A 14,481-nucleotide genomic window follows, 5' to 3' on the forward strand; every position below is an offset into this window, starting at 1 on the left:
ATATAACTAGTAATGTTTGTTGGCTGAGTGAGAGCATTGTATAAACCTTATACAGGTTGAGTATCCCATATCCAAATATTCCGAAATACGGAATTTTTTGAGAGAGACTGAGATAGTGAAACCTTTGTTTTCTGATGGCTCAATGTACTCAAACCTTGTTTAATACACAAAATAATTAAAAATATTGTATTAAATGACCTTCAGGCTGTGTGTATAAGGTGTATATGAAACATAAATGAATTGTGTGAATGTACACACACTTTGTTTAATGCACAAAGTTGTTAAAAATATTGGCTAAAATAACCTTCAGGCTGTGTGTATAAGGTGTATATGTAACATAAATGCATTCTGTGCTTAGACTTGGGTCCCATCACCATGATATCTCATTATGGTATGCAATTATTCCAAAATACGGAAAAATCCGATATCCAAAATACCTCTGGTCCCAAGCATTTTGGATAAGGGATACTCAACCTGGTAGTACCTTGGCTAGAGTAATATCATTAATAACACAATTCTTTTCATTGGTGTATCTGCAGCTTAGTATTCATCACTATGGTAATGGCATCAACAACAGAGTCTCTTCTGCAGTATCCGTGATACAGTGAGATAACAATACACTTACTACAATTATGGATACCGATGAGATTACCCTATCCCAGGGACACTGACCTTTTTGCATTCTTTGTGAAAAAAAAAAAATCCAATTCATTTAAGTAAGTACATTTTTTAGCATTGTATTGTTTTGTGCGTTATAAGGTTTTATGCAACTACCATTGGTGTCAGTAGTAATTTACCTATTGGCAGAAAAGCTATTTTTTTGGCAATGATTCACATTGTGTGCTTGTTCACACCTGTACGCTGCAAATGCACATTGCAGTTTGTAGAATGTGGCGTGACCTACAGTATTTGCCGGGTAACGCATGCAACCAAAATAATAGTATTAATAACAGTACAATGCGTATAAAGTGCATGGAAAGCTCGTTATGAAGACAGATTAAGCGTGTGAACTGTCCTTAATGTTACCAGATCTGCAATTTAAATGTAGACTCATGAGTTATACTAATTGCAGTGCTGCCATGTGAATGTGTATTCCATTCATCCAGATATATACTGTACATGGCTGATTTGGTTTTTGCATTAAACGAGTTGCCACTGTACATTTAACATGATGCAGACATTTCACAAAAGCTGCTTTTTGAATAAAAATGTATTATGCCACAATGGGAAATTGTTTAACTATTGCACAGAAACTGCATGATGTCTCTTGAGTAGTTACTGTCCTTGGTGGATTTCTGATATATATCAGAAAGAGGTGGTGGGGGGATAATTTAGTCCTATTTTTGTGCACCAATCCATTTACATGCGAATGTACATAGAACTTAAAAACAAATATGAATGCCATTAATGGACATGAATATACTGAACTGTACTGTATATCAAATTATAGTGGGCATCCAATTAGGTAGGCAGCTACATCTAGCAGGCCACGCCTGCCTCCAAGCTGACCACTGGTCTGTGCCTTCTGCCTGTGTTGGCGTCCCGTAAGCCGCTGGTGCGGTGTGAGGTCACGGTTCTCAGTGCAGCACAGCTTTTACTGGCAGGGAGAGATTGGAGCTTTCATTCTGTATACATCATATGGTAACCAGTCCACACGGATGAGAACCTCAGTACGAGTCCCATTCATTTAATGTGGATTCTATGTCACAGTGATCTAATGTGTTAATGTGGATCCTTTCTTAAAGTGATTTTACCTGTTTTATATAAAAGTTGTTTGCACAATGGCCCTCATTCCGAGTTGTTCGTTCGTTATTTTCCTTCGCATCGGTGCGATTTTCCGCTAACTGCGCATGCGCAATGTTCGCACTGCGGCTGCGTCAAGTAAATTTGCTATGCAGTTAGGTATTTTACTTACGGCATTACGAGGTTTTTTCTTCGTTCTGGTGATCAGAGTGTGATTGACAGGAAGTGGGTGTTTCTGGGCGGAAACTGGCCGTTTTATGGGTGTGTGTGTGAAAAAACGCTGCCGTTTCTGGGAAAAACGTGGGAGTGACTGGAGAAACGGGGGAGTGTCTGGGCGAACGCTCGGTGTGTTTGTGACGTCAAACCAGGAACGAAACTGACTGAACTGATCGCAGTGGCAGAGTAAGTCTCGAGCTACTCAGAAACTACTAATAAATTTCTATTCGCAATTTTGCGAATCTTTCGTTTGCAATTCTGCTAAGCTAAGATACACTCCCAGAGGGCGGCGGCTTAGCGTGTGCACTGCTGCTAAAAGCAGCTAGCGAGCGAACAACTCGGAATGAGGGCCTCTGTGCGCCCCCTCCTTTTGTTTCTGTATCTAGAGTATCTCACTCCAGGAGTCCGGAGTTTCTACAGGAGGGGTGCAGCTGTTTTTTTAAAGGCTATATCCCAGAGTTTTGCCAACCTTGAGAATTATTTTCCATTTTCTAAGTGGAAACTGAACATTAACCAGCGCACCTGTACACCATTTTGTTGAAAAAGAAAATAAATAAATATATATATATATATAAAACTTAACTGAATAATATTGGAACCAGTCACATTGTTGAGTTATCACTGTCAGTATTCACAATTGACAGTAGAAAGTCTTTATGGTTCAACATATCAGCAGACACTGTTTCCTAGATTATTGACCTTTATTTGACGGTAAGACCTAGATACATTTATACAATGTGATAGTATTAGAGATGTTAGGGACCTATCTAATGAAGTTACCGGTGGATGGGCCCACATATTTGCGCAAATGTGTGCTAAGAACTTCATTTATACTCCATGGTAATTGTGAGGGATTATCAAAATTATTTTTACTATCAGCATTTTCTCTCTTCCTTCTCACATTGTTGCCGAGTGAAATATCAACATTCTCAGAATGCAATTGGTTAGGTTTAGGCATTGTCGGGAGGGTTATTGGTTAGGTTTAGGCATTGCCGGGAGTGTTAGATTTAAGCACTCGGGGTAGGGATTAAAGTTAAAAATGCTGCTCCCTCAGACTTCTGCATCAGGAGTGATGGTCACATGACTGCCAGGATCCGGAAACCACTGCAGCTTCCGGGACCAGGTAAGTGACCGGTGGGCCACTAGGGACATTATGTCAACATGCTATAATGACGACATGTCATTCGTGTAGATATGATGATTGTCAACATAGTCACAGGATAGCTGTCGACCTAACATACCACACCAATCTAAAACAACTTGGAATGTTTTATACTTAACAAGCTATGTCTACTATTATAAGTCCCATAAGATCCAGATTCATGGACCTCAAAAACAGTTGTGTTTCTTTAAAAAGTGGGTGTTTTTGGGCGGATCAGGGGCGTGACTAATTTTCTATTGATTTCTTATGTAACTAACTAATTTGACAGTGACTGGAATTTAAACTTTGCAGAACAGTGACGGCAATATCCTATAAACTAAAATACAGGGGTGTATCTAGGGGTCCGAGCGCCCCTGGCAAAGTAAGGGGCTGGCACCCCCCACCCCCTACACACCCTTTTGAAATAGAGTGTGAGTATTGGAAAAGGACATGGTCTTGTGGGGGAAGGGCGTAGAACAATAGTATCCCAATTCAAATTATGCCACACAGTAGTGTACCTCATTCACATTACACCGCACAGTAGTGTCTCGTATTCACGTTACACCATCCCTCCCCCCTGCCCCTAACCCACCTTTCCCACAGCCTGACCCTAACCTGCCCCCCCCCCCCCCTGCAGTGGTGCCTAACCCTAACTCACCCTTCCTAATCTCCCTTCCTGCCACCGAACCCTAACCCTCCCTCCCTCGCAGCCTAACCCTAACCCTCCCATGCGGATTGCCCTAACCCTCCCATGCGGATTGCCAGTGGAGACTTTGTCACCAACTCGTTTCGAATTTTGGCATTCTGCATCGCTATTTATTTTGGGATGCCAGCATCAGCATTCCGAGTAGTTTCGGGATGCTGGTGTCAGCTTTCCGACCGTCGGGATGCCAAACACTGGCATCTTGACTGCATCTCAAATGAAATGCTATTGAGATGAGCCTCAAATGGACCCAGCCATTAACCAAACGCATACCTCCCAACTGTCCCGATTTACGCGGGACAGTCCCGTTTTTTGTGGACTGTCCCGCTGTCCCACCCGCGGGCCACAGTGTCCTGCGGTGGGGGGGTCAGTTGGGAGGCTCTGTCAATCGCTGCTCTGCTTAGCAGAGCAGCGGTGAATAGACGCTGTGCGCATGCGCACAGCGTCTATTCAGTGGAGTCAGAGGGAGAATGCCAGCGGCTCACAGAGCGCTGGGCATGCCCCCTCAGTGACGAAAACGGTGCGTGGCTCGCGATCGCGGGTACTCCCGCGAAGCCACGCCCCCTTTTCACAGACCACGCCCCTTTTCGGGAGCGAAGCCGCGCGAGTGTCCCGCTCCACAGAAGAACAAAGTTGGGAGGTATGCAAACACCATTAGTTGGATGGTAGAAGTACTTCCTGTTAGAAAAAACATCAGGGTGCAATCACTTCCAAGATAAAATGATCAATTATACAATTAACTGATATACATTTCCTTGAACCTGGTCTTGAAATAGGTAAGATTTTTATTTTCTTTATTACACTCAACAAGTTAAAGTTTTCGCTTACTTACTACTTACTTACATCTAACATGCATGAAAATCGTGTAGTTTTCCAGGTACTACAGTCCCTTCTCCCAAATACTGACACTTTTTTATTATCTACAACAACAAATAGATCTATAGCACTGTGCTATATAACAATTGCTGTGTACCTGGTGAGAGTCTGTTACTGCCGGCGCGGCTTCCTTGCTGTCGGGAGCTCCCAGCAACAAGGGCTGCTGGGAGCTGTAGTTTATTTTGAGTCTGATTACAAGTGCGGTGCTGCCGGACACCGGTGCAGCTCCACCAGTAACAGACTCTCACCAGGTACAGTCTGACAGTACTACTTTTCTACCCTTTGGCCGTGGGTGGCACCACCAGGCGGCGCCCCCTCCTTGCATGGCGCCCCTGGCGAGTGCCATCCTGGCCAATGGGTAGATACACCCCTGCTAAAATACCTGTATACTCAGCTTTTTGACCAGTACGAGATGCTGTCAGGACATTGTCCTAATGATGTAGGAGGAGTTTTAGCTGTCTGTAATGGAGTGTGGCTTAGGCACCATCTTTTAAAAATGAAATGAGATGCTTTCATTACCTCATCAGCCCCACCCCCACATGACTCAAAATGTCACCCACAGATATCATTAGAGGCAGCACAAGTCTTAGAGGTTCCACTGTAAAATACGCCTGCAAATGGGCATATGTTGTACTCTGCATAAGGCCTATGGTGTTCTCCCTGGAAAATTTAACCAGCCGGGCGGCATTAAAAAGTAGCTGGGTGGGAGAAATATAATGTGGCTGGACACAGGTAAACTTTTCTCAGACTCTTGCAGATATTGCCCAATTACTCGCTGCACAGACATACTGCTGAGACACAGTGGTGCTGCATGCTGACACACGGATGTACATCTGCACTCCCCATCTATCCTCTCTGCAATGTTCCCACCAAATTTCACACTGCCTCTTGTAGATGGGCGAGGGATCTCTGGTATTGTGCTTGTCACAGTAATGTAAAGGTAGTGCGAAAACAGCCAAGTGGAATGCCTGTGAAATAGACCCCGGTGAGGACACTGGCCTACAATATCCATAATATGCAACACTTACAATGGAATTTATTTTACATATGTATTTCAAGCCGCTTATGAACCCATTAATTCCAATATGTCATTGGCGTGTGGCTCTTAAGAGGACACTGTAGGCCTCATGCAAAGTTGTATAGAAATCGGGATGAGTTCATGGAGACAAATGTGTATATTCATCCATATGCAAAGTTACACACATCTCACGATGTGATCGCACCACTAGCAGTAAATTTTGTTTGCCACGAGTCAAGATCAGGGCACACTTGCACCTACCCTATAATAGGTGCAAAAGGTATGCCTGGAATTACTTACGTTTAATTCTGTGTAGCTCACAGTTCCATCATGTCACCAGAGAACTATACCTATGTAAGAAGGCCCCATATAGCTGACTGGTTTGGTCTTACAAAATACTTTTTGAATGCATGTTCTCTTCCACCTGTGTATGGAGCTTCCACTCTTCCACAGGGATACGCTGGCTAATTACTGTGAGTTCCATCCTGCAATAACTGAGTAGCGTGCGTGTGACTGACAGCAGAATTGATATTATTCTCTCCCCCTCAAAATAATGTCCCTCTGGATTCAAACTTTCTTCAGTGGGATTCTGGACTCCTATACTTTCTGAGATTTCTCTCACAGAAAGAAAAAAAAACATCTCATAGAGCAATATCGCCATCCACGTTTATGTTTTAAAGCAAGAGTATGGCCTCCTACCTTGTTGTCTACATGAACAGTAGACAATGGCACATTGATAGGGAGAGGGTCACACCCACACAGAGTAAAGGTCCATACACAATTGCCGATAAAATGAGCGACGTCGCTCATTTTCCCCCTCCCTGAGCGACGTCGCTCATTTTATCGGCAAGTGTGTATGCTGCCAGCGACGGCTGATGTGCGGCCCCGCAGCTCGGCAATGATCATCGCTGTCGGCAGTGCATGCATGCAGGATCTGGACTGTCGTCCACGACCTGCATGCAGGGCTGGTGGAGGAGTGACGTTACTGAGCGATATGAGCGGTCATATCGCTCAGTGTGTACAGTCGGCCGCCGACCGGCCGGCCCCGGAGGGAAAGCATTACACGACGTCGCTCACAGAGCGTCATTGTCTAATGTGTTTGGACCTTTTTAGATTCCTTCAATGTCGTCTCACACCTTAAATCTCCAGTGTTGGTTTGTGGAGAAAAAAATGGATATCCAATAGCATAATACTGCATTTATATGCAAACAGCATTACTACTCTCTCACCCAATGGAGTTATCTACTACAGCCTGGGACCCATGTTGTCCGTGCAGTGCTGCAGCTACATTAAGTTGTTTTCATTAAGATATGCCTCCCTCTCTGGCTGCACTGTATGGTGCTGGTTTTTGCTATCAGGCACTCAGCCCAGCTCTCCAGTGCCGGTTATAGTTTGTGCCCTGTCAGTAAAAGCTGATGGTCCCAGTTTCCAGGTCCTGTGAAGACTTTTCCTGTCTTGTAGATACTCTGCCGGATTATCTACCCGTTGAGTCCTAGTCCTTGCTCTGGCTGTACCTACGTTCAGTCCCAGTGTTTTTTTAACCCTCCGTTTGCTATCCCAGTGTTCCTGTACTCAGTCTGCAAAGTGTACCAACTGCACAGTGCCTGCATGCCATCTGCGCTGTGCCTACAGCCATCTGCAGTGTCTGCATTCTATCATAGTGCCATATCTGCCCACGCTGACATCTTAGTCTAGCCCTGACCTTAACCCTTTGTTCTCCTGTGTCCACTTATCCTCGTTTATACTCCAGCTCATTATCCTGAGGTCTCCAGCCTATTGTGTGAGCCCCTACTGCTAGAGGTTCAACTCTAGGCGGCAACTTACTGGTGTGCGTGTCATGCACCAAGGGAACAGCGGGGGGCTATTATTGGCAGGAAAACCTCTCACCGGTTCTAGGGGTTTCACACAAATAGTGCTGGAGTGCCCTAACATTTGCATTCCCCGCCCCCAAACGGTGACAGGCTACGGTTTAGGGGGCACTGATTGTGATGATGCAGGATCCATTCTACACATGCACAGAACAGGTCCTGTGCATACGCAGGTGACCTAGAATCAGAGATGTACCCAAATCAGAGAGGAACCACTGCAGCTTTTTGGATGTAATATATTTGGACTAGTGATGTGCACCGGAAATTTTTCGGGTTTTGTGTTTTGGATTCGGTTCTGCGGCCGTGTTTTGGACGCGTTTTGGCAAAACCTCCCTGAAAACTTTTTGTCGGATTCGGGTGTGTTTTGGATTCGTATTATTTTTTTACAAAAAACCCTCAAAAACAGCTTCAATCATAGAATTTGGGGGTCATTTTGATCGCATAGTATTATTAACCTCAATAACCATAATTTCCACTCATTTCCAGTTTATTCTGAACAGCTCACAATATTATTTATAGTCCTAAAATCTGCACCGAGGTCGCTGGATGACTAAGCTAGTCGACCCAAGTGGCCGACACAAACACCTGGCCCATCTAGGAGTGGCACTGCAGCGTCAGACAGGATGGCCGATTTAAAAAATAGTCCCCAAACAGCACATGATGCAAAGAAAAAAAGTGGTGCACCAAGGTCGCTGGATGGCTAAGCTAAGCGACCCAAGTGGCCGACACAAACACCTGGCCCATCTAGGAGTGGCACTGCAGTGTCCGACAGGATGGCCGATTTAAAAAATAGTCCCAAAACAGCACATGATGCAAAGAAAAAAAGAGGTGCACCAAGGTCGCTGGATGGCTAAACTATGCGACCAAAGTGGCCGACACAAACACCTGGCCCATCTAGGAGTGGCACTGCAGTGTCAGACAAGATGGCAGATTTAAAAAATAGTCCCCAAACAAAGCACGATGCAAAGAAAAAAAGAGGTGCACCAAGGTCGCTGGATGGCTAAGCTAAGCGACCCAAGTGGCCGACACAAACACCTGGCCCATCTAGGAGTGGCACTGCAGTGTCAGACAGGATGGCACTTCAAAAAATTGTCCCCAAACAGCACATGATGCAAAGAAAAAAAGAGGTGCACCAAGGTTGCTGGATGACTAAGCTAAGCGACCCAAGTGGCCGACACAAACACCTGGCCCATCTAGGAGTGGCACTGCAGTGTCAGACAGGATGGCCGATTTAAAAAAATAAGATTTTACTTACCGGTAAATCTATTTCTCGTAGTCCGCAGTGGATGCTGGGGACTCCGTAAGGACCATGGGGAATAGACGGGCTCCGCAGGATACATGGGCACTTTAAGAAAGAATTTAGATTCTGGTGTGCTCTGGCTCCTCCCTCTATGTCCCTCCTCCAGACCTCAGTTAGAGAAACTGTGCCCGGAAGAGCTGACAGTACAAGGAAAGGATTTTGGAAATCCAGGGCAAGATTCATACCAGCCACACCAATCACACCGTATAACTTGTGATAAACTTACCTAGTCAACAGTATGAACAACAACAGAGCATCAGTTCAACGGGATCCGGACTGAAAGTCGACAGTAACTAGGTCGACAATGTCTAGGTCGACCACTATTGGTCGACAGGGTGTCTAGGTCGACAGGGTCTTTAGGTCGACATGTTCTAGGTCGACAGGTCAAGAGGTCGACATGAGTTTTTCACAATTTTTTTCTTTTTTTGTACCTTTTCATACTTAACGATCCACGTGGACTACGATTGGAACGGTAATCTGAGCCGAGCGTAGCGAAGGCACCATGCCCGAAGCATGGCGAGCGAAGCGAGCCATGCGAGGGGACGCGGTGCACTAATTGGGGTTCCCGGTCACTCTACGAAGAAAACGACACCAAAATAACATGAAAAACTCATGTCGACCTTTTGCCTGTCGACCTAGAACATGTCGACCTAAAGACCCTGTCGACCTAGACACCCTGTCGATATAGTTACTGTCGACCAATAGTGGTCGACCTAGACATTGTCGACCTAGTTACTGTCGACTTTCAATACCACACCCCAGTTCAACCCTGATGCAACCATAACATAGCCCTTATTGCAGCAATAACTATATACAAGTATTGCAGAAGAAGTCCGCACTTGGGACGGGCGCCCAGCATCCACTACGGACTACGAGAAATAGATTTACCGGTAAGTAAAATCTTATTTTCTCTAACGTCCTAGTGGATGCTGGGGACTCCGTAAGGACCATGGGGATTATACCAAAGCTCCCAAACGGGCGGGAGAGTGCGGATGACTCTGCAGCACCGAATGAGCAAACACAAGGTCCTCCTCAGCCAGGGTATCAAACTTGTAGTACTTTGCAAAAGTGTTTGAACCTGACCAAGTAGCAGCTCGGCACAGCTGTAATGCCGAGACCCCTCGGGCAGCCGCCCAAGAAGAGCCCACCTTCCTAGTGGAATGGGCCTTAACTGATTTTGGCAGCGGCAATCCAGCCGCAGAATGAGCCTGCTGAATCGTGTTACAGATCCAGCGAGCAATAGTTTGCTTTGAAGCAGGCGCACCAAGCTTGTTGGAAGCATACAGGATAAACAAAGAGTCTGTTTTCCTGACTCTAGCCGTTCTGGCTACATAAACCTTCAAAGCCCTGACCACATCAAGCAACTCGGAATCCTCCAAGTCAGTAGTAGCCACAGGCACCACAATAGGTTGGTTTATATGAAAAGATGAAACCACTTTTGGCAGGAATTGTGGACGGGTCCGCAACTCTGCTCTATCCGCATGGAAAACCAGATAGGGGCTTTTATATGACAAAGCCGCTAATTCTGACACACGCCTAGCCGAAGCCAATGCTAGTAGCATGACCACCTTCCACGTGAGATATTTCAATTCCACCGTTTTGAGTGGTTCAAACCAGTGGGATTTCAGGGGGCTGAATATGCAGCACTCCCTTCGCAAACGTCTGAACTTCAGGTAGAGAAGCCAGCTCTTTTTGAAAGAAAATGGATAGGGCCGAAATCTGGACCTTAATGGAACCCAATTTTAGGCCCAAAGTCACTCCTGACTGTAGGAAGTGAAGGAAACGGCCCAGCTGGAATTCCTCCGTAGGGGCATTCCTGGCCTCACACCAAGCAACATATTTTTCGCCATATACGGTGACAATGTTGAGCTGTCACGTCCTTCCTAGACTTTATCAGCGTAGGAATGACTGCATCCGGAATGCCTTTTTCCACTAGGATCCGGCGTTCAACCGCCATGCCGTCAAACGCAGCCGCGTTAAGTCTTGGAACAGACAGGGCCCTTGTTGCAACAAGTCCTGTCTTAGAGGAAGAGGCCAAGGGTCCTCTGTGAGCATTTCTTGCAGATCTGGATACCAAGTCCTTCTTGGCCAATCCGAAACAATGAGTATTGTTCTCACTCCTCTTTTTCTTATGATTCTCAACACCTTGGGTATGAGAGGAAGAGGAGGAAATATAGACCGATTGGAACACCCACGGTGTCACCAGGGCGTCTACAGCTATCGCCTGAGGGTCTCTTGACCTGGCGCAATACCTCTGTAGTTTCTTGTTGAGGCGGGATGCCATCATGTCCACCTGTGGCAGTTCCCACCGACTTGCAACCTGTGCGAAGACTTCTTGATGAAGTCCCCACTCCCCCGGGTGGAGGTCGTGCCTGCTGAGGAAGTCTGCTTCCCAGTTGTCTACCCCCGGGATGAACACTGCTGACAGTGCGCTTCCATGATTCTCCGCCCAGCAAAGAATTCTGGTGGCTTCCGCCATCGCCACCCTGCTCCTTGTGCCGCCTTGTCGGTTTACATGAGCCACCGCGGTGATGTTGTCTGACTGAATCAGAACTGGTTGACCGCGAAGCAGGGTCTCTGCTTGACGTAGGGCGTTGTAAATGGCCCTTAGTTCCAGGATGTTGATGTGAAGGCAAGTCTCCTGACTTGACCACAGACCTTGGAAATTTCTTCCCTGTGTGACTGCTCCCCACCCTCGGAGGCTTGCATCCGTGGTCACCAGGACCCAGTCCTGAATGCCGAATCTGCGGCCCTCGAGAAGGTGAGCACTCTGCAGCCACCACAGGAGAGACATCCTGGCCCTGGGGGATAGGGTGATTAACCGATGCATCTGAAGATGTGATCCGGACCATTTGTCCAGTAAGTCCCACTGAAAGGTCCTCGCATGGAACCTGCCGAAGGGAATGGCCTTGTATGATGCCACCATCTTTCCCAGGACTCGAGTGCAGTGATGCACTGACACCTGTTTTGGTTTTAATAGGTACCTGACCAGTGTCATGAGTTCCTGAACCTTCTCTATTGGGAGATAAACCCTTTTCTGGTCTGTGTCCAGAATCATGCCCAGGAAAGGCAGACGAGTGGTAGGAACCAACTGCGACTTTGGAATATTTAGAATCCAGCCGTGTTGCCGTAACACTTCCAGAGAACGTGCTACGCTGATCAGCAACTACTCTCTTGACCTCGCTTTTATGAGATCATCCAAGTATGAGATAATTGTGACCCCTTGATTCCGCAGGAGTACCATCATTTCCGCCATTACCTTGGTAAATATTCTCGGAGCCGTGGAGAGACCAAACGGCAACGTCTGAAATTGGTAATGACAATCCTGTACCACAAATCTGAGGTTAGCCTGATGAGGTGGATAAATGGGGACATGAAGGTACGCATCCTTTATGTCCAGAGACACCATAAAATCCCCCCCTTCCAGGCTTGCAATGACCGCTCTCAGTGATTCCATCTTGAACTGGAACCTTTTTAGGTACATGTTCAGGGATTTTAAATTCAATATGGGTCTGACCGAACCGTCCGGTTTCGGTACCACAAACATGGTAGAATAATAACCCTTTCCTTGTTGAAGGAGGGGAACCTTGACCACCACCTGTTGAAGATACAATTTGTGAATTGCAGTTAACACAATTTCCCTCTCTAAGGGGGAAGCTGGCAGGGCCGATTTGAGGTATCGGTGAGGGGGCATCTCTTCGAAATCCAGCTTGTATCCCTGAGGCACAATATCTATTGACCAGGGATCCAACTGGGAGTGAACCCACTTGTGGCTGAAATTTCGGAGACGCGCCCCCACCGGGCCTAGCTCCGCCTGTGGAGCCCCAGCGTCATGCGGTGGATTTAGTGGAAGCCGGGGAGGACTTCTGTTCCTGGGAACTAGCTGTGTTGTGCAGCTTCTTTCCTTTGCCCCAGCCCCTGGCAAGAAAGGACGCACCTCGGACTTTCATGTTTTTCTGTGATCGAAAGGACTGCATTTGGTAATACGGTGCTTTCTTAGGCTGTGAGGAAACATATGGCAAAAAAAATTACTTTCCAGCCGTAGCTGTGGAGACCAGGTCCGAGAGACCCTCCCCAAACAATTCCTCACCCTTGTAAGGTAAAACCTCCATGTGCCTTTTTGAGTCGGCATCACCTGTCCATTGCCGAGTCCACAGGACCCTTCTGGCCGAAATCGACATAGCATTTATTCTAGAACCTAGTAGGCTAATGTCTCTCTGAGCATCTCTCATATAAAGGACAGCGTCTTTAATATGCCCCAGGGTCATTAATATAGTATCCTTGTCTAAGGTATCAAGTTCCTCAGATAAGGTATCCGTCCATGCTGCTACAGCACTACACACCCAAGCCGACGCGATTGCCGGCCTCAGTAAGGTACCTATATGTGTATAAATGGACGCAGGGTACCCTCCTGTTTTCTATCCGCAGCATCTTTGAGGGTAGCCGTATGCTGTGACGGCAGGGCTACCTTCTTGGATAAGCGTGTCAAAGCTTTGTCCACCCTAGGGGAGGATTCCCAGCGTAACCTGTCCGTTGGCGGGAAAGGATACGCCATAAGAATCCTTTTGGAAATCTGCAGTTTTTTATCTGGAGATTCCCAAGCCTTTTCACATAACTCATTGAGCTCGTGTGAGGGGGGAAAAGTTACCTGCGGCTTCTTTTCCCCATACATATGAACCCTCCTGTCAGGGACTGGGGTTTCCTCAGTGATGTGCAACACATCCTTAATAGCTATAATCATATAACGGATGGATTTAGCCAATTTTGGCTGTAACTTTGCATCATCGTAATCGACACTGGAGTCAGAATCCATGTCGGTATCCGTGTCAATAATTTGGGATAGTGGGCGCTTCTGAGACCCTGTCGGCCTCTGCGACATAGGATCAGGCATGGGTTGGGACCCTGACTGTCCTGAGGCTTCAGCTTTTTCCAACCTTTTATGTAAGGAATTAACATTATCATTTAAAACCTTCCACATATCCATCCAATCAGGTGTCGGTGCCGTCGGCAGAGACACCACATTCATTTGCTCCCGCTCTGCTTCCACATACCCTTCCTCATCAGACATGTCGACACAAGCGTACCGACACACCACACACACAGGGAATGCCCTTTTTGAAGACAGTTCCCCCACAAGGCCCTTTGGTGAGACAGAGAGAGAGTATGCCAGCACACACCCCAGCGCTATATAACCCAGGAATAACACAGTAACTTAATGTTAACCCAGTAGCTGCTGTATATTGTATTTTTAGCGCCTAATTATGTGCCCCCCTTCTCCTTTTACCCTTTTCTACCGTGATCTGCAGGGGAGAGCCTGGGGAGCTTCTTCTCAGCGCAGCTGTGGAGAAAAAATAGCGCTGGTGAGTGCTGAGGTAGAAGCCCCGCCTTCTCGACGGCGGGCTTCTGTCCCGCTAAAATACATATCTTTTTGGCGGGGGCTCATACATATATACAGTGCCCAACTGTATATATGAGTACTGTTGCCAACAGAGATCCATATGCTGCCCAGGGCGCCCCCCCCCCCCCCCCCCCCTGTACCCTTACAGTGACTGGAGTATGTGAGGTGTGTTTGGAGCAATGGCGCACAGCTGCAGTGCTGTGCGTTACCTCATGTGA

The 14,481-nt window shown here is 46.8% G+C and overlaps 1 protein-coding gene across 1 annotated transcript in view; it reads left to right on the forward strand.

The window, feature by feature from the left end:
- The first annotated feature begins 657 nt into the window (after nt 1–657).
- Nucleotides 658–14,481, forward strand: part of SPATA6 (spermatogenesis associated 6) — a 290,370-nt gene continuing 276,546 nt past the window's right edge. Inside the window, exon 1 of the mRNA XM_063939577.1 lies at nt 658–716. The gene's annotated coding sequence lies outside the window, so the exon portion shown is untranslated. The remainder of the gene's footprint in view (nt 717–14,481) is intronic.

This window comes from Pseudophryne corroboree, chromosome 9 (genome assembly GCF_028390025.1).
Source record: "Pseudophryne corroboree isolate aPseCor3 chromosome 9, aPseCor3.hap2, whole genome shotgun sequence".
NCBI classification, from domain to species: domain Eukaryota; kingdom Metazoa; phylum Chordata; class Amphibia; order Anura; family Myobatrachidae; genus Pseudophryne; species Pseudophryne corroboree.